Source organism: Bombus vancouverensis, chromosome 3 (genome assembly GCF_051014615.1).
Source record: "Bombus vancouverensis nearcticus chromosome 3, iyBomVanc1_principal, whole genome shotgun sequence".
In the NCBI taxonomy this organism is placed as follows: domain Eukaryota; kingdom Metazoa; phylum Arthropoda; class Insecta; order Hymenoptera; family Apidae; genus Bombus; species Bombus vancouverensis.
Window position 1 is genome coordinate 18,847,416 of NC_134913.1, and position 25,380 is coordinate 18,872,795.

A 25,380-nucleotide genomic window follows, 5' to 3' on the forward strand; every position below is an offset into this window, starting at 1 on the left:
GATTAGTTAATTGTCCTCTCATCAACGCGACTTCAGGGGACACACTAGGGGGTTGATTTCTCACTGGGAAACCACTATCACGCGACTACTAATCCTTAGAGTGTTTATCACTCTCCTTGCTCGTTCGTTTTCTGCTCTTTCGCGATGGTCTGAATTTCTCTTTCTATTGAGAGTCATGTTTTGTCGTTAAAGTTTCGCGCAGTCGAACTAACGAACGATTTTGTAGCAACGTTGCGCTATATCAAGTTTCATTTGGAGTGGATTTTATATCGTGTTAGATTGGTATACCGTTTTGTGGGAGATAAAGCGCGGTGTAGCGCAAGAACGCATAAACTATCAAGATCGTATGCTCGTTGATAGATATTGCAAGTACAGATCGAATTGAAGCCCGCTAGAACGATTAAATTGCACGTTGTATCGCGATATTTATTACCGTGGTGATCATGTCGAATAATATCCTAATAAATTCGTTGCATATCGTATTCGCGGTCGTTCAGTTGCGTAGCTCGTCGCCTTGTTCGATATCGCGCATAAATCGCACCGCGAAAACGAGACGTCGTCCCGAAACGGAGGAAACGCTGCCCGGCACAGCTTGTACCTTGTCTCGTACGTTTTCCGCGACGCACGTTCGACGGGGACAATATCGCGACACGCAACACACCGGCACCGAGCAATGGATTACAGGAGCTTCCAGCTTGCGGATTTTCGTGTCACCGCAGCCCACCGGGGTTTTACGAACCGAACGGAGAGGAGGATTTTAAGCTCGCTGATCCTTCGACCAGCGGAAAATCGTCGCTTTCGATCGGACGTCGATTAAACAAATTTCTCGTTTCCGATATCTCTTTTCCATCTGCTACGGTAATCGTGTGTCTACGTATGCGTTAAGGCAAATGCGTTAAGATCATTTCTCAAATTAAATCACGACGCCGTTGTCGCGATAAAAACTAGTTGCTCGTCGATATCTCGATTTCGTCGAATTAATCGTCGTCCGCGATTACGTTGACCAAAGAGTCAAGATAAAAGAGTGGCTCGATGTAAATTTCGAGGTCTGTGGAAGGCCGTGGCTGGCTGATAACGAACGCTGGCGAGGAATTACGTTTCATCGCGGAGCTAGCCGGAAAGGCAGCGATTTCGAGAAGCGAGTCTCGCCAGGCTCGATGTTCCATTAAATGCCGTTGTAATTCCATTCGTTCTGGAAATCCACTTAAATCAGTGTGGAGAAACGCGTCGACCTATCGTGGATTAACGATCGTTTCGATTAAAGGTTAACCATCGACTGGACCGTTGCGATTAACGCGAGATTAACGTTCTAAGAGGAAAGGTGTGTAAGCTCACTTCGAGTTGATCTCGAATCGTCGACATTGCGTATTCTCGAGTTCCAATCCGACAGACCGGACGGCGCGTCTTTCGGCGCAATGATGGTCGTGCTTTTTCTCGCGACTCTTAACCAGTTGCATGTTCGAAGTGACAGGACGTGAGAAACAAGCGACGAGAGAACGAGCCACGATTCAGAAAACGAACAGAGACAAAACACGGCTGTAGCGCCACGAGGTCGTTCCAATTTTTCCTATTCCATTATTTCGTCTGGATCTTGGTTTGGTCGTATCCGTGAACCAAGACACGCTTCCGGCCACGGATACCGGACACTGACATCCTGAATCCGGCTCTGACTTGCTTCCCGAGATTATTACACACGCTGAAAGAAATCTACGCGGGAAATCCACCGAAAGATACAGACGAACGAATATTTTATAATCATCGGGTAAACAAACAGGGTTTTCGATGATTTTCTAACAAATTTCATTAAACGGTACTTGGCCTCGTCGCGAATCGAACAGCGCTCTATCTCTCGACGCCAGAGTTGTTCGTTAGGAGTTGTGGAACGAGTTTACGCGTGCAGAAATTGCATCGAACACCTAATTTCCAGGAGCGGAAATTCTCTTTCTCAGACGATGCATCCTTGCGAGTCTGTGGAGGAGTTCAAGGTTCCTTGAGAACCGTGCCATTGTCCGAAACGTCATTCCGCATATTACTATCGAAGAAAAACTCGACTGGCTTTCGCAACTACCCAAATATCGCAACGATGCCCTCGTTATAACGCGCTCCCGCTTTTAGATCGTTCGGAAATCCCTTGAATTTCAAACGCTCGATATTAATCGAAACTAGCGCGTTTCCACGCTGCTGCAAGAGCTAGAAAGTCGATTCAGTTTTGAAAGAAATTTTGCTCGCGTGTTACGTTCAAGGCGAGCACCTGATCGTCGTTTCCTCTTTGAACGATTGCGAAACGCGGACAATTAATCATCGACGGGTCGAAGAAACTGGTAGTTAGGACCGCGCGAAACAGGAGACGCGGTCGAAGAAGCTCGAGTTTAATTTGCTTCACGGCGGAGCCGTGAACCGAACGAGACGCCCTTCGTTCTCCTCGAGTCGTCATGGTCGTTGCTGACGTGAGCTCATTGGGGTCCGTTAACGGCGTTCGCCTCCGTCAGCCACGCCGGCTAATCGCGAACAATATTACGACTGTCCGGAACAGGAGAAAGTAGCCGAGTAATCGGCCAGCGTGTACGTTGCGTCAGCGTCGTTCATCGGCCAACTTAAAGCGTTCGCTTCGTCACGCTCGCTCGAGCCGGGCTACTTTCGCGCCTTGTGAAAAGGCGGCGGAGAACCGGCTTGCAACCGGCGTATCCGCGGAACTGATTCGCGTAGATTCTATCAACGAGATATTTTGTTTACAGATGAAATCCAGAAGAAGATATGGTACTTGTTTTGATGTTTAGTCTGGTTCTTTTTTTAATTTCAAGCAAATTCATCGTAAATGAATGGTCTTCGCCATTGTCGAAAGGCGAAAACTAAAACTAGCAAAAACGATTTGACGCATCATAGCGGAATTTTGTTTATACGAATTACATCTATACATGTACATTTGAATGAAATTGTACTTAGTGTCCGAAGTGATTGAATCTACTTATCCGAGTGTGAACTTATACGAATCGTTTCCATCGTTACAGACGAACGAAACTCTGTACTGCACCTCCTTTCTCTAAAGAATAATTGATTTCTTTGAAAAAATAATGGACGTAGACTGCGAATATGCCGTGATCTGGACACGTTAAATCGTATCGATAGGAAATAAGTCTGCCAGAATTTTCAAGCAAAACTGTCTGACAAATATGAAATACGAGCGTCGACGAATCGAATCGAACAAACCGTTATCGCGTAGATAATTAAACTCAAAGATTCGCGGGTCGTGTAAAAGATTTAAATCCCCGTGAACAATAAATGGAAGAATTAAACACCTGCTTCAATTCCAACGGAAACCGTTCTCTACCCTGAAACCAAAGTCTGTGGAAAATCGAGTCTCCGACGAAACGAACTCCGGATTTGCCGAGAATATCGAGCACGGTGAGTCGCGTACATTCAAGAATGATTTTCTCGGAGTGAGTGTACCGAATGGCATTCGATTTCGAGATTCGAGAGGAAACACGAGAGCATCGGTCGTTGGAGCAGGCTGGAGGCTGCCGACCGACGGCGGTATTGATCCGCGGGGATCACCTCTGCCCCACCTCTCTCACCCTCTCTTTCTCTCTCACTCTCGACACGGGTCCAACCCCCAAATCTACTACCATCCCCCTCGAGCTCCCTCAGCCTCTCTGGACCCCTCTAACATCGACAACTACCATCGAGAGGGGAAGAGCGAGAGTACGAGGGTGCGAGGGAGAGAGAGAGAAAGAGAGAGAGAGAGACAGACAGAGGGTAAACCACCCCTCAGCTGCAAAATAGACCGACAAAAATGCTCGGGAAAAAATCCGGCGGGCGTCGCAGATCCCTTCAGTTTTACGTCTCGAAGCCTGAAATGAGACACGTTTCACCTGTTTTCACCGGATTAACAGGTTTTTACGACCTGCTCCTATAGACAAGTGTGCTTCGATTAGGTGAACAAAAAGGTGGGATTCGGTGAACCTGCATGAAATTTCTGTAAAATACGAAATATATAAATTACGAAAAGACGTTTCGAGCCGATAGTTATCGAAGAACTATATTTACGGTAGAGTCATTTTTTCTCGCGTTTGATCGATCAACGGACTGACTGTCGATCGATTTGTCCGAAACCACGGAAACCTCTGTTGCGATACTTGCGTCTTTCGATCGCGATAAATCTCTTTTAGAACTCGTGCTATAATCACAGATCCATAAGTCAGCTGTATCGACTAAGCAAAAGGGGTAGAAACAAATTTCTCCTTATAGCATTAGGGAGCGTCACGCGACGAGTATTAAGTGTAATAGGAACGGTTAAAGGCGTCTACCGCGCGGGGTTACGGAGCTTTCCAGCGAGCTTTCCGCAAGTGGATAAGGCGGTTATCGGCGTGGAAACGCACGACTCAGATCGATCAAACACGAACGAGAGAGAAGAGCCACGGACACGGCTAGTCGCGCACGGCACTGCCAGCCATCGACGAGCCGGTTGCCAACCGGTACTGAACGTCGGCCAGCAAGATGTCAATTGCGCTCAATGATAGTGAAACGACGCCGCGTTACGCGTCGTTATTCTCGGCCGACGTGTCGAGAGCCTTGCGAGCTCTCGCGACACGTGTACAATCTCAATAACGTTCGTTTCCTGACAAACGATAAACAGACATTTCTCTCTTTACAAGGCGATACAAAAATCGTTTGATCTTTTACGCCTTCATTTTTTTCAAAGAAGATAATTCGAATAAGAAAAAAAGTTGACACGTTAAGGAATTTATCAATGCGACAAGTACTTCAACGACTCTTTAAATCTGATTGAATAAGTAAGATCCAGATGAAAGAAACGGTGACTAAAAATATTAAACGAATACTTGAAACTTTCTTTCACTGCGATAATGTTAAGACAAAAGATTTTGTTCGCGTATATTAATTAAAAAATTTACGAACGTAACGTTGGCATTTTTATCGTCCTCTGTTTCTTGCGTCATCATACTCGCGATATTTCGTTAGTTAACGTTGGTAATTGCATTTACTTCCATTTAGAAAGGTGAAGAGGATTTATCGGACAGATCAATCCACTAATGTGCTCTCCAGGGAAGCTCCTAATCCTCTTAATTGGTGTATTTAAAACGTGGCAATTAGCGAGTCGAATTTAACCGAACTAAATAGTAGGTCAGAACTCGAATGCAGACATTTCGCCGTATCGGAGTTGCTATTTCATTCGCGCGAATCAAAACTGTTCTTTATGATAGTAGAAACGATTCTCTGCTACGAACACGCGTCTCCCAACTACGGTTTTCTCGATAACGATCGCGCCAATGAAAATTATCTCACCATCTTGCGCAATGCACATAACGTCCGTATGTTAGAAATTCCAACGAAAGAAAGGGTTCACGAAGCGGAGTGTCGGGCGAAGTTCGGTGTCGCGGGAACGGCATATTTGCATGAGAAAAGGAAGAATCGACACGGCCGGTTTCTCCGCGACAGTTCGCGTTAACTAGCGAGCAAAATAACGGCTGTTTCACGCGCGTTGCAACTTAGTCGGTTGGCTTAGAAGCGGAACAGCTGACGGCTAGAGGCTGGCCAGGTCAACACCTGTTCACCAGCTGCCTCGACAAAGCCCTTCTCTTCCAGATAAAGACCACTGGCCGAACGTTTTCCGCGCGGAACTCTTTTGTCGGGCACCACGAATCGTTCTTTTTCTCTGGTCTTCACGGCGGACCGCGACCTTTTAAGGATTTCGCCCGTCTGGAACCACACCCTCCTACCCGAGGAGCGCCGAAACAATGCCTTCTCCCGGCTTGATCGCGACTCTTTGCATTAAGATCGAGACGGTTATCGCTTTATTCCGATCTGCGTGAGCCGTGCGATCATCGTGGCTCCCCCAGAACGAAAGGGCTGACGCAACCGCGTGCTTCGTCAGACGTACAAAGAGAAGTATGACTTAGGGAATTAGAGAATATATTTGGCTGTTCTATTGTTCGCCACGGATTGTGAGAATCGAAGAGGCAGACTGAACAGAAATTACCATCTGCTCGAGAGCGCTGCGATCCGATTGAAATAGTCCATCACGTTCTGTTAAGATCGTAATAACTGTTAAAATCACGAGAATTGTGGTTCCAGTAGAGTTAACGCGTAAAGCGCGGACTACCGTCGTCTCCGTATCGAAGTTACGTTGCAAGCCGAGTCAAAGTAGTACCAGACATTCCCATCGGACACGCCGTCCGACCGACTAGTTCCGAACAAGTCTACTTAACTTCTCACCGATTTCCCACGATAGCCGAAGCAAATATATGCCCAAGATTACTCGAAAACGAATCTACTCTCAGCAGGAAATTGAGCCACGTCGATCTGGTTTCTCTGGTTGCAACGGACGCTCCACCATAGATCGTTCGATTTCGATTCATTCGCGAGTGCCACGCCCCGACAGCGAGTTCAAAGACAATGGACCGATCTTCGCGTCTTGATCGAAGTCAAATATCAGGGCGGCCGTTAGCGGCTCTCAGCTGCTCTCGCGCCTGATTCTTTCGAACGAGGCGGCTCGTCGAGATCATTCCCTTGCTCTTCGAGTCGCACCCGGGGGCCCCGAGTCCTCGTGGCGCTTTCTTTTTTTTTGGCTCGTTTCAATTACCCCGCCACCTCTTTTGTCTCGGCATCGCGAGTGCCTCGTACGTTTTCACAACGCCGATCCATCAAGAGAGAAACGACTTCTCGACAGCATTCCCTCGAAAGGAACCAGCAGCGTAGGCTTTTTGTTCGATCGGCTTCCACGAAACGCGAAGACGAAATCTGGCTGCGGAGAGTCGTCGACTCTTTTCGAGAGTCGTTTCTCCGTTTAAGACTTTGTTTTTAGGCACTTACGGACACTCCAGACTTTCTTTCTTCTCGACTGACTCAGAGAATCGGCGCCTAGTGCACTCTCGCTTTTCGACGCTTAAATCGGCGCGACTGTTCGCGCTCGCGAAAGTGAGATCATCAGCGGTGTCGCCACGCGTTGCAAATGCATTTAAGGATGGGTTACGCGGGTCAACTTCTCGCTTACGCTGCACACGCATCGAGCGCACGTGCAGAGACGATCAGACGCGATCGTTGAAAGATATTTTTAAGCCCTGTCGCGAAGACGATCGCGTTTCTCCACCTTCGAGAATTTCCTTTTCCCACTTAGAAGCTATATTTGCAGATTCGCTTGACTTTTCTACCTAAAACGTTTCAGAGGTATACTCAAAGAGCTATTATTCGCAGATTTCTCCTACGTGAGTTTTCCTGTTCGGAACATATAATCGTATCATAGAACAGGTATGGCAACTTGTCGCTAGAATTTTTAAGAAAAGAAATATCCCGACACGTTTGCTCATTATCCTTCGGGGACGGATAAAAAGAGAAGTCATCGCATTTACATGTTGCACGTGCAGGACTCGCGGATCGTGTTACGGATAAACGAGTCTCGCTGCACGACAAACGATGGCAACAGGAAGGAGGTACAGGTGCAATCGAGACTCTATCTGAATGTACCAGCCAGTTGGTTGATCGAAACGACCGATCGAAGCAATTTTTTTATGTATATAAGTATTAGGAAATGTCTGCAAGTGGAACATTGTAATAACGAGTGGACAGTTGTTGCTAACAACCAGCATGGAATTCTACGTATGAAAACAGCGAGACAACCAGTCGTGCGTTTTTCTTTCGCCGCTTATTCAATCGCATGCAAATGCGGCGCAATCTCTTTAGGGAATCATCGAGTGAACGAGGCCGTAGTATCTCTTGCCAGCTCATATGAGCCGTATTTACTTAGTTGCCAGCCCAAAAAATTCCTATTTTCCTGAACTTTGCCCAATCGATGATAAATTGGTTTCTAAACAGATATTCCTCTCGTTTAGCAAATACTCGGCGACTATACTCGACGTATTACGAATTTTTACGTATCTTCGTACGTCTTTATGTATTTTATATACATTTATCGATTGGGTTGGCAACTAAGGAATGCGGCTTTTGTTATTAGTTGGTATCGACAAAATCGACGTCTCCTCAGTTCCCCAGCCCACGTGAGCCACACTCACTTAGTAGCCAGCCCGTATGAGCCGCATTTCCTTAGTTGCCAACCGAATAAAATTTGTATTGGAAGTATGCTAAATCTCGCGGAACACCTGGCTCACGCGTGAAAGACATTAAGTCGCTCTATTAAGCTACTTCCGAGTTTAACTCGTTAAAAAAATCTTTACTGTACGATCTAAATGGAAAGCCAATAATCAATTCTTTCATATTTCCGACAAATTTAAAAAAAATATCTTAGCAATGAGAAATTAGTATAAAAGCAGTTAGAAACTGGCAAAGAGCGATTAAAAATTAAGAAAAAAATGCTGCTTGTTACGTTTGTAGATAGATCCAATAATTTAAGGCATTTAAAAAACAAAAAAAAAAAAAAAAAAAAATTGAAATAAGAAACGATCAAAGACACGCTTAAATAGACAAGCAATTGTATGCTAACAGTTAACACTTTCATCGTTACAGATCGTCGCAACGTCAATTAAAGAAATAAAACGAGTAAGTTTAATTTTTAGTTATCGATAGAGGCGTTGTCTTCGTTCGACGACGAACAGGTGCTCGGAACGGCGAGACTGAGAATAGGGGCGAGATTTCCTCAAGGACTGCGCCACGTCGTCGAAGGAAAAACGAAAGGCAGACGAAGAGCTCGGTTCGTTTCTCCGCTCGCGGATTTTCTCGCGAGCTGCCGACGACGAGCGCGCACGCTTTTTCACCGAGGGACTGGTTCGCGAAGAAGGTATCCTTGGCGGAGGATATTCGCGCGAAGCTTTTCTCGTTCCAGATGACTTTTTCATCGACCGACTGGAAATTAAGTTCGAAGACGAATCGAGAAATCGCTGGTGGCAACGCGTATCCAATCTCTGGCGCACGATTTTACGAGGAAAATTCTACAGCCGAGTATTCCACGAAAATACTTCAACGAGTTAATTTAACACGACGCGTCTCCGAAGATTCTGTAGAGTTGCACGAGCGAGAGAAGACGACGTAAAGAAGATTAAATCTCTTTCAGTAGTGTCAATGACAAATCAGTTTTCCACGTTCGCTTGTTAACATATTTACCAGGAACGTGATTCGTCGTTGCGTAAGAAAAACCGTTCTTTCAATGAGTTTCTTTAAACACACGAGTCGCATGGTCGTAACCAAGCTAATACTTGATAGGTAGAACGAAAAAGTGTTATTATTTCTAAATATATCTATCTGTAAAAACTGTTTACGCGCGTTTCCTCTACGAGCTATTTCTTGCCAACAGCCAAGCAATTTTCTTATTCGATAAAATACCGAGAAACAGAATTACCATACTGCTCGTGACCCAGGTACCGAGAACGCTCGAAAACGAGAACCCAATAGACGACGAACGGGGCCATTGGTTGGAAACGCGACCGGTTTCCCCGGTGGAACGGAAGGCAAAGTTCACGGTAAGAAACTATCCTTTGCTTAGGCAACGTTCTTTTTGCCGACAACTGTGACGGCCAGACGAGCCCGTAACGAGGCGGGATCACGCGACGCGAGAGCTAATCGTCTAGTGACTAGTGGTTGGTGGAGCGATACACGCTTCTTGTTGAACACGTGAAACAGAGAATGGAAGAGGGAGGGCGCCATTGCGGAAGTAGGAAAAGAAATTGAATAAATTGCTCGTGTTACGTAGTACCTCCTTGTGTTCTATGGAAAATTAACCCTTCAGAGCCTGATACAGGCAGATACACAAGCGGCCTATTCTATTATAGTTGCTCGAATAGAATTCTAGGGATGGCAAAGGCAATATTATAAGTAGAAAATGGTAAAAGAGTTACACGGTATAGAAATTTTCTACTGTAAAGTCGTCGTAGTGGTAAAAATTTATCGACAAAGGAAATTTTACAACGAAAATTGTTTGATACACTCGTGTTTCTCGTTCGGACGATCGTTTGCGTCGATGATCCTATAAAGGCTGCGCATTACAAAACAGTTCTCTTGGCTGAGAAACACGGTTCACTACCAAGAAGTGCCTAATTTATTCAAACTGATTACGTAAATTGAAGGATCCATAAATTTCAATTCATATATCTCGCTTTATGAAATCAATTTATATAACTGTAATTTATATCAATTTCGAAGCTCGCGTTTTCTTATGCTCGCGTTCCCAGTCGTTTCTTTCCCAATCGTTTCGAGAAGCATTTTGCCTCTTACTCAACCGCCTCGCATCTGCATCATTCTACCTTTGTATTTCTCTTGAAAGCAAACCTCGAAACGTTATCTCGCTAGATTCTTCTCCGAACGCCGCAGGAGAAATAGGAAGAAAGCGAGCGAGGTGAAAGGCTCTCGCTTTTCAAGACCAACGAACCGGGCGGCGTGTTATCACGGCTTATCGAGAAGCAACCGCAACCTATCGAAGGCAAGCGTTCGCGTTTATCTTCGTTTGGCGCCTGGTCGTTTGATCGTGGAGCAACAAGCATCGGCCCGGTTCAACGACCCGATTTCTGTGATCTTGCGTGGCCTTGCAAGACAGGCCGGATGTTGGTAGAGCGGCAGCAGCCTCCAGAGAAGGAGAGGAACTCGTGGAACGAGTCACGAGCAACCTATGAAAGGTTCGAGGTCGCGTACATCCGTGGGTCAGCCACTGTACGCCACCGTTTCGAATTTAGACCGGCAATTTTTGGATCCACCGCAACTGTTTCCACCCTGGACTCGATCGGTGAGTAAGTGGAAAACGTGAGTCAAACGTGGCTGGCAGAAATGAGTCATGGGACTCTCCAACGTAGTTCCAGCCTCGGTAATTTCTCTACGTAATCGGTATCTATCGATCGTGGCCTGAAATAATCTCGCTGAATAAGGATTTTCAGCCGAGATTCGCTTACGAATAGGATACGAGATTTAAGGAAGAAGGGCTGAAGGTAGTCGCGACGTTAGCACGACGGGGTTAGCAGACTGCTCGCGCACACGCGAAGAAAAGCGAAGGGGCACGGGCAGACAATGAACAATCGTACATTGTTACGAGTTATAGCATTGTTACTCCACCATGGCCGGGCCCCGTGTTCACATAATTAGGCTGTAAACGTTTCGAGACAATCACCATTGTTTTCTTTCTCTCTCTGTCTCTCTCTCTCTCTCTCTCTCTGTCTCTACCTTCTTGGATTAAGGTGCCTCTGCCACCCCCACCACGTTATGCGCGCGATAACCACGTCGAGATGCTTGGCCGAGATCAGGGTGATCGTTAAAACGAGAACTCCATATCGTTATTGGGAATTCCTATCTTTCTTCGGAATTGTACTACCTCAGACCGATCGATCGGTCTTGATTATCGATTTAGATTTGAATTTGTATTTGAAAGTCGAAAGGTACAATCTTTTATGTTATGGACGGTACGTCGGTATGGACTCAGGGGTGCTGTTCTTGAATTCATGCGAACAAGATCGGGCATCGAGAGATCGTGGATAAGAGGGGAGAAGGACCTTCTCTTCTCACCGTTCTCCGACGTCTACCGACGTATATCTCTTCCCACGGGCGTGTCCCTTTGGAATTTGTTTTTCGATGAGATTATCACGGGCTGTATCGTGTCCCCTATCGACGAGGAATGGAAATAAGGGAGAGATCTGTTGCGAGAGTGCCAGATAGACCAACGAATCTTCGACGATTCCCAGAGAACCTAGCCCACCACGATTCTCATTGAAACATCGGATACTCCTCGTTTAACGAACCAACAACGGTTTATTAAGCAAGAAATTCCGCCTGGATTATCAGGAAACTGTCGACCATCGCAATTAACCGAGGATTAAGATATTCCAGTACGCGGAGCCTTTAACGAACGTGCAAACATGCGTTAAAAAGACTGGAAGGAATCTGCAAAGGTAGAATATAGCTGGCACATGCTACCTTTGAAAAGCAGCTATCGCGGAAAGAGCGAGGAAGAGTGCGACGAAACGAAGGAAACAGAGGGCAAGTCTATGGAGGTGGAAGGTGAGAGGCGACCAAGAGATAATTTATTGTTATTCTCGGTGCATTCGATGACGTTACACATTCCCCAAGATGGCTGCTTGCCTCGAAGGGGAAAGAGACGGGGGACAGGCAGAAAGAGAATGAGAAGCGATGGTGAGACGGAGAAGAAACTAGCTGTTGGTAGCCGTGACCTTGTCTGGTACCCGACCCCACCGTGTGCCTTGGCTTCCACACACATCCTTACCACCCCACTACGAAGCGAGCGGAGAACGCACCAGAGAGGAGAGCCATCGAGGTAGGGAGAGGAACGAGCGGATGGATAGAGGAGGTGGTAAGGTAGCCAAGAAGGTGGCCGCGAAGGTAACCGCGCGACGACCAAGCAGGACGAGGAGGAGGTGGAACGCGCGTTCCTCCACCGATTGTTACCTAATTTAACGAGCAGAAACTAGCAGCACGTGTCCGTGATAGCCAAAAGCTCGTTAGCACCTTCGTCCTTGTTCAACCGTGACCGAGACACGGCATTTTTCCTTCCTCGTTCTACGTGTGTTGTGAAAATTAAAACAAGTTTTGTCCGGACCTCCTTCATTTTGAATGGCTGCGTATGAAATATGAATTTTTTATCGGTACGATTGTCTCTGCGACAACGATGAATATTCGGTGAAACAAAAACATGCTCTATACGGCGAGAACGTAACGCGTGACTCAAAAATACGACATACGCGTCAGTAGGTACTGTGCGACACTCGGTGAATTGAAAAATTAAGAAGCTTAGAATTGAATTTTCCTTCGGCTAAATATCTCGACGAAAGGATCTAGAAATTAGAGAGAATAACTGAAAATCTCGGAGAAGATTCGCGTTAGAAGGGGAAGTTAGATTCTCGGAATGCAACCGGAAGTTACGAACGAAGAATTTATGACGCGACAAAAAAAATGGCAATCACCGGAAACGCGTTTGTGGCAATTATATACGTAAAAACATATCGGCAACTCGTCGATTTCCTCTGTTGCTTCTATTTCTATCCAATCGGCTGGTTTATACGTGACTAGGCTGTGTGGAGCGATAACGCGTGAAACGTGAATGCCGAGCTTTTAGCATGTCGATCGTGTCGGTTGGAATTTTTGGAAGGCCTTGAGATATCTTGACTTTACCTGGCTCCGGCTGAACAAAGACGATCTTTCTTTGAATGACCGTGATAATCGTGCGGTCAACAGAACGTTAACGCGGAACAGATGTTCTTAGAAACGAGATAATTCTAAGCCACCAAACATCGTCCTGCTGTGACGTGGAGAAATTTGTTTGAAGATAGTTTCGCAACTCTGACCGTTGGAAAGCAGAGGAAGAGCGTAGGTGGAATCCAAGTTACGAAACTTGCCGAGAAAGATGCCGCTCGTCAAACGTTTTAATCTTCGTTTACTCTGGCTTTAACGAATCTCTTACTGTTGACGATCCGTTAAAACCCGCTCCGAAGTATCGTCGAGTTTCCCCGAAAAGAAATTCGACGACACTGTGAAACAAAAAAAAAAAAAAAAAAGAACAGAAGGGAAAAAAGACGGAATAAAGAGAACGGGATCAGGGGTATCGATATAGCGGTCGTTCGTTGCTGAATGCAACCTCGTCGAAGACAGAGAGAAGCTTCTTCCGGCGGATGTGCAGCGGCGACGTGTCGTCGATACATCCTGCTACCAGGACAACAATAGCAAGCACCCTCCTCTTCCTGGTTGTATGTGCCAATTATGCCACGTTGCACATGGAGACAGGGGTTAACGCTTGTACTTTTCTTATCGAACCTTTGGCAGACGCCTCTCGAATGTCTCTTCCGATTCCTCGTAGTCGATTTCCAAATTAAGAACTCTCGTGTAACCAAAGATAGAGCGAAGAAACGATTGAAGCGTTAACAAAAGGTTGGAGTTGCGAGGAGGCGTGCCAATTTGCCCGTCGAATACCACGAGAACGTGTTCGAATCACACGGCGAAGCTTCGAACTCGACCAATCGAGGTCAAGATCGAGAAATTAAGATCGATCGGTTCTCGACGAGGTTCATCGACCGATCGAACTCCTCCAAGCTCGCATCCGAGGACCAAACGTACTTACGTACTTGGTGGAAAGAACCGCGTGCAGAATCGTGATTCGCGAAACACCATCGAGGAGAGTAAGTGGTACCAACGGCTGCGTCGGGCGTATTATTAGCATCGTGTAAACGTGTCTGTTGGCCGTGAAACCAGTGAAAGTATTCCATGGACGAGGCACACGTATACGAGAGACGCATACAGCGAGGAGCCTCGCGGCTTTATCACGAACACGAACGCCGCGTTCTACGTGTTTTCTCCTCTCTCTACACCGCTCTCTATGTGGTGAAATTCTTTCGAGGCGGCCACCACAGGCGCGGCCAGATCTGGGCCTTTGTCCTCTTTGTCTGGAACCTGCAGCATATCTGGACCCTTCTGCCACAGCCTCAACGGACCAAACGAGCCTTATTCTCCTTCTTCTTTGCACAGTCTGACGGTCAACGAGACACGAGCCTGCATAAGCCAGTTATTCTGAAGTTATTCTCTACTCTTCGTTCGTTCCTCGTGCCAGTCTTCTGGATTGTTTTCAATTTACCAAGTCGATTCGACGATACTTTACAAGTTCTCTGAAGTTGCAACAGGATTCGCCGTCTTCGAAGAAACGACCAGTTCTTCTCCGACTGATTAACGTCGTTGATATTCATCGATTTGGCGGAATATATATGACGTAAGATACCGTTAATTTTTCGGTCATATGATTTAAATACGTCTCTCCTGCGAAACGGCTTTCGACGTCACTAGCATTCCCTAGGAGTGAGTCAAGACGATCATCGATTGCAATAAACGCGACCTGCCGCCATCGAGCTTCTTATGGTAGTATGATCTTTCGTCCGTGGAGAGGAGGATGAAAATTACGAGATCGCGGTGTCCTCGTTTTCTAGTTTCCCTTTCGAATCTTATTGTTTCGCGAGCGCGGTGTACTTGCGAACTAGCCTGACAACGATATAGGAAGATAATTTTCAACGATTGGTCGCGACTAATTTACAACTTCTACGACGATCAGACGACTCATCTAAACCGATAGCTTTGTTGTCGTAGCACAGAATGCAAATATGCGAACAAATCGCGAGAAGCGAGATCGAATCGAACGAATCTATCGAGAATCGAATTACCGCGATTCGATATGAAATTTCAGCAGGCAAAAGTGGAGAGCGGCGATCGAAACGAATTCAGATGCCCGATCGTTCGAGCATTTTGTCGACAACGTGTCGAAACCACGCGCGAGTTCTCCTTTCACTAATTGTAAAGGAGCCGAGGACCGCGAATATGTGACTGAAATTTGCGAAACCGCGCCGCTCCAAGCTTTTGCGAAAGCGTCCGCGGAGGGCCTCGGTGAAAGAGAAGCCTTCGACCGAGAATTCAAAAAGGAAACCTGTCGATCGAAGCGTTGCGCGATGCGTTACGAAAAACACGCTGGAGCGGGTTCGAGCCAAGGATCCTCGGGAGGGAGGTAGAGAAAGAGCGAAGAAACGCTGAAACGACTAGAAACAGGCTGTTTGCCATCGAATTAACCAGTTATCGTCCAACCAGCTAAACACGCTCCGCGTTACGTGCCCAGGCGGATCATCTTCTGCCGTAATTTCAAGTTGCATCCGACGACGATTCGCGGTCTCGTTTAAACAGACGTTGCGCGAATAGGCTTTTTGCGAGGATGGCGAAACAGAAAATCGCCTGGTCTCTCGGGACCAACCTTTGCACAGCGTGGAAAGGGAAAGCAGAGCGTTAGTCGGCTGGCAAATTACGAATATCGGCTCACGACGCGACCCATCGATCGCGATCTAGTCGGAGAGATCGGTAACGGAGCGAGGCGAAGCGGAAAGGTCGCTGGATGCAAATTCGTTAAAAGATAGGCATCGTCCTGCTCTCGTAACAGTGAGCCAGAAAAACGATTTCACAACGAGGGGGCCCCTCCGCGTCGATTTTTCATCTCTGCTCGCGTCCGTTTCTCGTTTCGAGACGGTCGTCCCGTTTCTTCGTGGTAAAAAGAGAAGAAAAAAAAACCACAGGGACGAGGTTGGAGAGGGACGAAGAAGGCGGGATAAACAACGACTGCCAGCCCGCATACCGCGTACGGGACCATTGTGAACCAGACTTTCGGGTTCGACGATAAATAAAAACGAATCATAAAAGGCAACGGCGAGAGGGACGTAGACAGAGACGACGAAATGGCCCGTGCACAGCCACGGCTTCAACCTTCCACCGGCAACAAAGGGGTCTGGCTCTCTTTGTGATCGAAACATTTTCTAATGCACCGACCAGCCGTTCGAATATTTCAGCCTGATTAACAAGTTTCGCCCGTGTACCCGGAATGTGGGAACCAATTAATCCCTCGACGGTTCTCAGCCGCGTACGAAATTTATACTCTCGTCGAACGAATCGCGTTACGCTCACTGCGATTCCTTTAACGTAATCTTTAGACGGTTTTTTTTTACAGTTTTTCCAAGATATTAACCAAATAGATAAAACATATAAAACGATAAAGAAGAAGATACGACGAACCGAAGAGCACTCTGCCTCCTCCTCTCGTCGATCGCAAAAGGCGTCTCAGAAAATGGAATTCTTTTCTTTCGCGTCGTCGCACGACCCTTTTCATCGGAAGACCGTCTTCTCTCGGATCAGCGTTCACTGCCGTCCAAGCTGAACAACGTTTCCCAAGCACGCGCAGGAGAAAAGAAAAAGGTGGATCAGTGACGAAACGCGTTCCTGATAAGTTCTGAAGCCAACACACACGTCTACCATCTCCCTTTCCCGTTCGCACGTAGGTTACAAGTCTCTTCGATTCTTCTCCTTCTCGCGCGTCTTTCACTGGCGAAATCTCTTCTTTCTCCGTGGATCTGACCAGCAGCAGAGATCTCTCTGCCCACGTCGCGGCTCGTCTCAAAGGCTCTCCTTTCTGGAAATCCGTGCGTCTTTGCCTTTTACAAAGAGACGAGCTTCCAATCCCACGACCTTCGCGCGAGCTACGTTCCTGCGTGTATACACGCCGCTCGCCGCATATGTACCTCCTCTTCTGCTCTCGTGTACACAAAAGTCCGCGTTCCGGCGCTGTTCGCACGGAAAATGTCAATTTGCCAAGCGAACGATCCGCTTGCGCAATACGCGCGGACGTGGCTATCGACGTTCGCCTCCCAGACTTCCTCCGTTTATTTTTCCATCGCTTGCCGGGATACGAGAACGAATTTAAGAACGCTGCCGGATTTAATGTCCAGAGCACAATCGGATCAGTTCGGAAATCGAGGTCTTTCGTAGGTTATTCTCGTTTCGTTCGAACGGAAACTCGGATCGCTCGAAATACGTCGTAGAATTTATGATCAAAATTGTAGCTACTCGCATTTTTCTACCGTTTAATCCGCACCTGGCGCGACGTCATCGCTTTATCACGTAGATAAAATTGTTTAGAAATCCATGAAACAAGTATCGTAGATTAAACAGACACCGACAACGGTTATTGTCATTTTATCTGAATTACGAGCTAAATTAATTCAACGATATTGGTTCGAGCGAAACAGAAGTTGGATTGGTTCGCGTCGAGTTTGAAGCATTTTTCTCGCAAGGAACTTCGACGATATCGATCGGAATCAAACCGGAGCACATCAAGTTTGTATGACTTTTCGAGCAAACAACGTTGAACGCATTCCGAATCTTTTTACTAGATTCGCTTTTAGCCGAAACATCGGGGTCAGCTTTTCGAAATTCTTCGGTGTACATGTCCCCAACATCGAAAGGCACGTGCCCTTTCTCCGTTACGAATCTTTCCAAAAACATCGACCGGGTCAACGCGCAGGGCCGCTCTCTACCAATCAGCCAGCCACTTTGGTACCGCTTGGTCTTTCTGCATCGGAGATAGAAAGTCAAAGTTGTCTCTGGCGAGTGAAAAATTCAGTCGGCTGAAAGAGGAGAGCCGTTTCGCTCGCAACGGAGCTGGCCTCGCCAAGGAAAAATGCAGGCGGCAAATTACACGAGTCGATACGCGTTTTATCGGGCCGTGTATCGCGTGTGCTCGATAAAGCCGCTTACACCGAGGGCTCTGACCGATACCGGCTTCTACTACGTAGCTCTCGCCACGAAATCGTACAAAGGCCTTTGTAGTCGGTCGCCAGTCGGAGCGCAACAGCTTCGTTTCAAGGCGTTATCACGCGAACCATTTTCAGGAACTGCTCTCCGCTATACGCTTCTCCTGTCGATCGTAATAAAGAAAAGGAAGGAAAATAAGACAGGAATTACATCGAAATCGTTCTCCTTCTACGCGATCGTGCCCTTAATTGCCGTGGTAGACATATTAATTCTCGGGAGAGACGGCAGTACCAAAGATACGATGGAAACCTAATTAAAATCGTTTCGTGGAACGGGAAACAGGGAGGAAATAAAAATAATGGAAGAATCCTGGGACACGGGCAGAACGGGCATTGTTAGAAACGCAAGAACCGCGGTTCTAATGCAACACAATCGTATAGGTACTGTTACGAGGTTACGAGTAAATCAGTATGCAGATAAAGAGATGTAGAAACGAAGTATGAGAAGATTCGAAGATAACGTAAACGAAGGTGTTTTCTCGGAGGTGGCCACGGTAATTGTTTCTGTGCAATTGTTATCCGCAATTGTCTACGCGAATCTTAACGTAACGAATCTTCCGCACGCGATGTCTATATTTGAAATTAGCAATTGTTTCGCGATTGGACGTTAGATTTTTTTCAATTCGAGCGATTTACAAAAGTAAGAAAAATAATACGGCCCTGTCGTGCCGCGGTACGGGCTCGACGGGCCCGTGTAATTCGTAAAAGTGTTGTAATAATCGAGCGCGCGCACGGCAGAAGGTGTGTGGCAACGCGAGTCGCGCGAGTTTCACAAATGGGTCAGTCGCCAGCACTGGTAGCAGCGGCACGCCGCCGTTCCAGGCCGTTTCGTATACGTTTGGAAATATATTTATCGTCGCTTACGAAAAAGCCTCTCCCTCGGCGAGCTGCCGCTCCCCCACTGCCCTTTTCACTCTCTTCCTTCGCGCGACCGCGTACGCGTGCTGAATTTTTTAACCACGCGCTCTCCTCCTCGTTTTTCTCGCTTTTGGTCAGCTGAAAATCATGTGTACGTATGAATTCGAATAACCTGTGTATCTTATATTTATATCTCAGCATCGACTACGGATATTATTCTCTAATGACGCTAGCGGGTTTCCTCTTTTCTCCGTAGATATACAGATAACGAACGGTTCTTTTATATCTTCCTATTATCTTTGCTAGTGTACGACACACGTTGATGATTTTCTCTATATCTTCTCTATCGCTGAGAGAAACGAAACTTTCTTTATTCCTAATTAAATATTCAGTTATAAATCTCACGCACTGTGTGATTTATTTCCAATGAAATATTCACTTATGATTTAATCATCGAAACTGCCGGAGAACAAATAGTTTATATAATTGGAGTTCGTATAACAGCACCTCATTGATTTTCCCCACTGCCTATAATTTTCCGCTCGTACAATAAGAGTACGCACGGTACAATAGATTCAGGTGGGCTCATTTAGTCGGGCGCAGACTATAATTTCGTTCAAACGAATGAAATTCATACGAACGGAATCCTACTGTGATTGGATTAACCTCGTTCCTTGCATATTGAACGTTACGTGCAGTTAAAAGCAAAAAGGTGTAACAAATAAGAGAACGATGAGTCGCTGTATAAAGAAAGAGACTGAAATCGAGTTACAGATCTCAAACAAAGTTGCAAGTCAGGAGCCAAGCAAACACGGAGCCAAGCAGGGAGCCGTATCGCGCATTAATCGACTTCCTCTGCGGGCATCGCGAACTTGCACGGTGAGGAGCGGTTATTCAAAGGAGCGGCGTCGATATTCCCGTTTCGAGTCGGCTACGACGCAGATACTCGGATTTTATCAGGCATCTGGTGCGCACTGGGTCACCGAGAGAAGACGAAGAAGCCGGCGGCGAGGGACGACCGATCTGAAATCGGTCTAGAGGCGAGCAAAACGAACCGCGCGAGCCGAGCGTGTCGATTTATCGCTTGCTACGCGCGGCTCGTTCAACGGCGTCACGATTGTATTTAAATTCGTCGGCAATTGCCGCCATTTGTTTCGGACCGGAAGACCGTTTCGGCGCCAATGGATCGATAAATTTCGCGGCCTCGAAAGTGGGAACGTGCCAAGACAAACGTTGCGTAAAGCTCGTTCGGGGAGGAAAGTCTTGGTGGAACGCAGACGCGCATCATCGTCATCGCTTCTTTCTGGCCTTAGAAGAACGAATTGAAAGTGAGAAAGAGAGAAGTGAGAAGCGAGCGCGGGAGAGCGAAAGAGAGAGAGAGAAATAAAAAGGAAGAAAGGCATCTGGTGGCTGGTTGTAGAGGCTCGTTCTCGAGCCTCTAAACGACGGACGTCGAGGGTCCAAGCTTCCAATTAGAGCTCGTTAGGAATGCGTTTCGAGGTCCCTCATTGGCCGTAAAAGCTTGCAAGATAACGCTCGTGCCGGCCGCGTCTTTCGCGCGTCTCGCAAACGAGCCAAACACCGCGGCGAAAATGCTTCTCGAGTGTCCTCGAGAGGTAGCGCGCGGATCGTTCAGCGATTCGCGGTGAGCCGCGAAAGCGCTAAACGTTTCAGGTTTCTCAAACGTTCAGCGTGTTCGTACAGTTGCAACACGTTCGACGGAAAATATCATCCGGCGAGCGAACGTTAGGTGAAAATTTTGTCTATTTGTCGAGCGAGTTGAACGTCAAGGTGCGCATGTTAGGAGGTATCAAAGCGTTCTCCGTGGTCGGGAAATCCTTGGGAAAAGCCCAAAAAGCATGGTTGCGGATGCCAGGACGTTAATTAAATTAGCCTCTCGTCGGTAGACGCCTCGGTCCTCCGAGTGGTGGGCAATTAACGCAGCCCCGAGGACGAGGGGCTGACTTTAATTAACCGGCGACTGGCTGAGAGCATAAAGAACGTTCCCTTTCCTCTCCTCTGTCACTCTCTCGCTCTCTCTTCTACGATGTAGGATATTGTGTCAGCTATTACGTCACTAATAACGCGGCAGGCGTTGCGCGGACGTTCTATCTCACGTGGGTTTATACGTAGAGTAATTCGTGAGGCGCCTTCAATAATTCGTAAGACGACTCCCTTTCTCTAAAACGTTCCCTTGTTCCCCTTCGACGCGACCACTCGACGATGACGACGATTGCGACACAACTAAGTTCGATATTTTGTTCGATTCGGTTGGTTTGCTCGACGAGCAAATGCGTACGCACCACGGTCTTTGGTAAATAATTAGCTTCGTTCAAGGCCGAGCCAGCGGTAACAGGGTTCTCCACTTTACTGCGGCTCAACAAATGTGTTTGCGTTTTGCGAAATCTTTTGTCTCTCGCGTCCGAGCAGCGTTTCCGTTCCTGCGACGTCCTCTTCGACAGAGTTCTCCGAACGAATACTGAAATTGCATAATGGATTTCGATGATCCAGTCGTGTTTCTGTCGTGAACATGGCAGGCACCGCTGTCGATCCGTTGGCGCTCCTCGAGAGGTTTGGAGAAGAGTTTGGCGGAGCGAGCTTACAAACGGCAGAAGAGCGAGTAATTGAGAGGGCACAAAAACTGCACGAACGAGGTTGGCCAAGAGGAAGGGAGTGGCGGGGGAAAAAAGAAGATTCGCAAAGAGCGCAGAAAGAGGAAGAAGCCAGGGGGGAGGAGAGAGTTGCAAAAAGAGGGTTAAAAGATGGTGGACGAGGAGGTTAAGAGAAATAGAGAGAAAGGAGGAAGAGAGCGTGGTTCGTGCACGTTAATTAAAAGTGCTGCAAAGGAAGTCGCCAACTAAGGGCGAGGCTGAATGAAAACAGCTGCTACTCGATGACGACACGGTCTAAGAGCGCGCTCGGCTTCGACTAAGCCAGCTCGACGCTAGCGACGCCGTTAGCGCCTCTATTTTCGCGCATAAATATAAACCGACGCCCACTCGAAAACCGTATCATCCATTCGTTCGTTTCTCTTTTTCTTCACAACCGCCCCTTTGTCGTTCCATTTCTCTCTTCTCTGTATTTTGTCTTGATTTCCTACCGTTCGATGAAAATCACCGAAAGATCGAGGTTAGCCTTCACGTTCCAATTGTTCCGAATGCATGTTTATAAACACGTAATCTTTTCTTGGATCTAGCTTTGGATTTGGAAGTTGAAAATAGGTGACGTCACGATGTGTTTCTGGTTGCGGTAGAACGAAATCGAGAGATTATTTAAAATTAAACCCGCCGCATTGTCAGCGAAACTCGTATTTTTACCGCAGTATGTTCGTAGCTGACAGTTAAATAAATAGTTCAGCTCGAAATGTCAAACGCCATCAAGATGGACAGTCGGAGAACGAATCGCGTCGAAGCTGTACTGAATAGAATATAGAGCACTCGAAATTGAACTTTTCAAAGACTAAACTCACAGCTGTCATCGAAAACTCTATCCTCGTGACGTCGGAATGCTTAACCTAGACGTTCGATTACGTATCGCTTTCTACTCTTTTATCGTCAACAAACTATAGAATGCCTACATCGCCTACAGAAAATTCCCTTAAAGCAAACTCTCTTATCCATAGCAGGCTGAATTAAATCTGGTGATTTCGATTCGTAATGTAAATTTGCAATAAATCGTGCGATAGACTGAAAACCAAAGATCTCAATGTCCGAAACTCTTTTGCCAGAAAAGCAAACGACGATCAAACGGAGCTACTTCTGTCATTGCCAATAGAACTCGTTTAGTTAATCTCGTCGCAACTTCGTGGCTCGCGATTCGAATTCGAATTCAGCGTGGCATGTTTTTGAAAAGAAAAAAAGAGGAGCAAGAGCACTTGTTTCATCGACGAAGCAATCCCCCGGTGCTTTAGAAACGGCAGAATTAACGACGTCTCGTCGAGGAGACGTCGAGGAGAGAGAGAGAGAGAGAGAGAGAGTCGAGAGAAAGAGAGCAACGTCGAAAAGGAAATGCTTCCCTTTCGGGTGTTCTGTTACCAAAGAGCAGTGCCAGCCACACAACACGTGGTGTGTAAGGCACACGCTACTCTGCCTCCGGCTTGGGTGTGTATTTCGAGACGAACCTGCCTGTCTTCAACATGGTCTTCGCGAAGCACGCACATGCATCCACCAGCAGGAAAGTCCTAGTAATGGTAGACCCTCTGCTGTAGACAAGGGATTGTGTAACATTTTCGGTGTGACAGACTGTTCGTTGATCGAAGAAAGAGACAGGTGAATCGTGACGAAATTGGAGTACTCCGAGGGAATAAAGAAGCGAAATCGAAGTCTACACCGATTGATCAACTTTCATGGACGGAAGATTTTGAGGTGTTCACGAAGAATTTGATAGACTCGAACGTTACTTTGAACTTTTTACGATCCTATTCCGATAGACATAAAGATTCTTAATGCCTGAGAAAAATGTTTGGTATAAGATTGAAACAAGAGATTACACGTACAAATAAGATTTTTTTAAGAAGCTTTTTGTAGATTCGCGTGGAATAACGAACGCCATTATCACGAAGAATTCCTATAAAACGTAAATTTTATCGACGAAAACAAGATTTGAAAGTCAATAAGCAATCAAGAGCTACGCCAACCTTTATACCTTTCTAAAGCGACATTTTGCAAAAATGCTCCAAAAATAGCACTAGACTGCACGTGTTCCATGTCGTTGGAGTAGAAACAGGTGCCTGCAGGTGTATTCCCGGGAAGGATCGTAAAAAGGGAAACGACTCCTTAAAGAAGAGAACGTAACGACCGTCGATCTATATTACACGAAATTTTCAAGACGACTAGCTACTACACGAGAAGTTCGGTGTATACACAGACGCGCATGTGCATACACGCGCATATACAGAGTTTAGAAACAAAGAACGTCTTGCTGTACCTAGTACTAGTCTGGTCTTTAGAATATATCCCAACTATACCGAGCAACCTGGAACCGAGTAGCCGTTTCTGCCAGTCGAAGCTTCTTCGAGGAAATGGATCTGTTGGCTGGTCGCGCTATGCCAGTCACGCCTGTACTTCGAACACCATTGTCCTGTCCGGCAGACTCGCCGAATATTACCGTTCTTGAGCGAGTATTATCATATTCAGGAAGTTCTCTGACTGAATACGAAGTGACTCCCCGTTTGATATCGAGAGTTCTGCGAATTTTCCCCTTCCGAGGAGTGCGAGTATTCAGTGTGACGACCAGTAACTGTCTTCTAACTCCGATTTTCACACACGTGTCTTCCATCTTATCTTTTTAATTTAATAACCAGTCATACGCGTGAATTATGCATCGAATACAACGAAAGCAAGATTTCTTGCGTCAAAGTTTGATTTTAACTTACACCTTTTATCTTCAGATTGCGCGATCGTGTATTGTCAGAAGTAAATCGTGTACATGATATATTTCAATGTTTCGTCATAGGCGAAATGGTGAAACGGTAAATAGCAGGAGAAAGAAAATTACGAAGCATAAGGCGATCGGTTGAGTTATGCATTTTGAAGTTCAGTTATTTCCGCGACTTCTCGTAGGAATTTTTTAACCGCAGACATACAGCAAGAGGCGGGGCAAGATCCTTTCATTCGCTAACGTTCGTTCCAACTATCTAGCAGCCAACCATTCACTCCTCTTTGGAAAAAGTCGCCCTTCTTCAACGCGTCTGCGGGAAATTTATCGCGCGTACAACGGAACGAATCATCGATTTCTTTGTCAGAGCGTCGCTCCAAAAAATCGCTAAAAAATCTACCCTCGCAACGACAAAAGCCTGCGCTCCAGTCACAGGGATTTCCCTCGTCGATATCGCTCGTAAATTTCCAGATGGATCGAGTTCATCGCGCAAAACTCCGCGTCGGTCCCCGACGTATTTATTAATTAACAAAACGTGTCACTGTCGCTTCCGTATTGTCTTAATAAATTTCTTCCTGTGATCTAATTAATCCAGCTATATAGGTCGTTAACAGTCTCGTTCTCCTTCATCTTAATATCTTACACGGCTGCTGCCATCTACATCCTAAAACGCATATTTTCTCCCCTCTTCCTTCGTGACAACCGTAAACCTTTCTAGCAAGACAAATTCTAAGGAGAGGAAGATAATTAAGAGGAAAAAAAAAACGAAAGAAAGAGTAAAGTGACACAGGGCCAACGCAATCGAAATGCAGAATTCAAAAATTCCTATACAAACTTTCGTTATTATGTATCTCTCGTTCTTTATAAATCATCCGTCATTACCACTACGCATCCTTTATTCATCGTGAAAATCTAAGATCGCGTTAGTCGATCTATACATCACATACTCTTCCACCGATTCAAACTGTCTTCCTGTAATTATTAAACGCTCGTACATCTTTACATAATTCAAATTATACTAACACGAAGTATCGTTTGAACCAGTTCTACCAAGGTACCAAAGCGGTCGTGTTCATGGTGGACG

The 25,380-nt window shown here is 46.4% G+C and overlaps 1 protein-coding gene across 3 annotated transcripts in view; it reads right to left on the reverse strand.

The window, feature by feature from the left end:
• Window positions 1-25,380, reverse strand: part of LOC117154319 (protein gustavus) — a 156,609-nt gene that overhangs the window by 11,075 nt on the left and 120,154 nt on the right. The window lies entirely within an intron of this gene.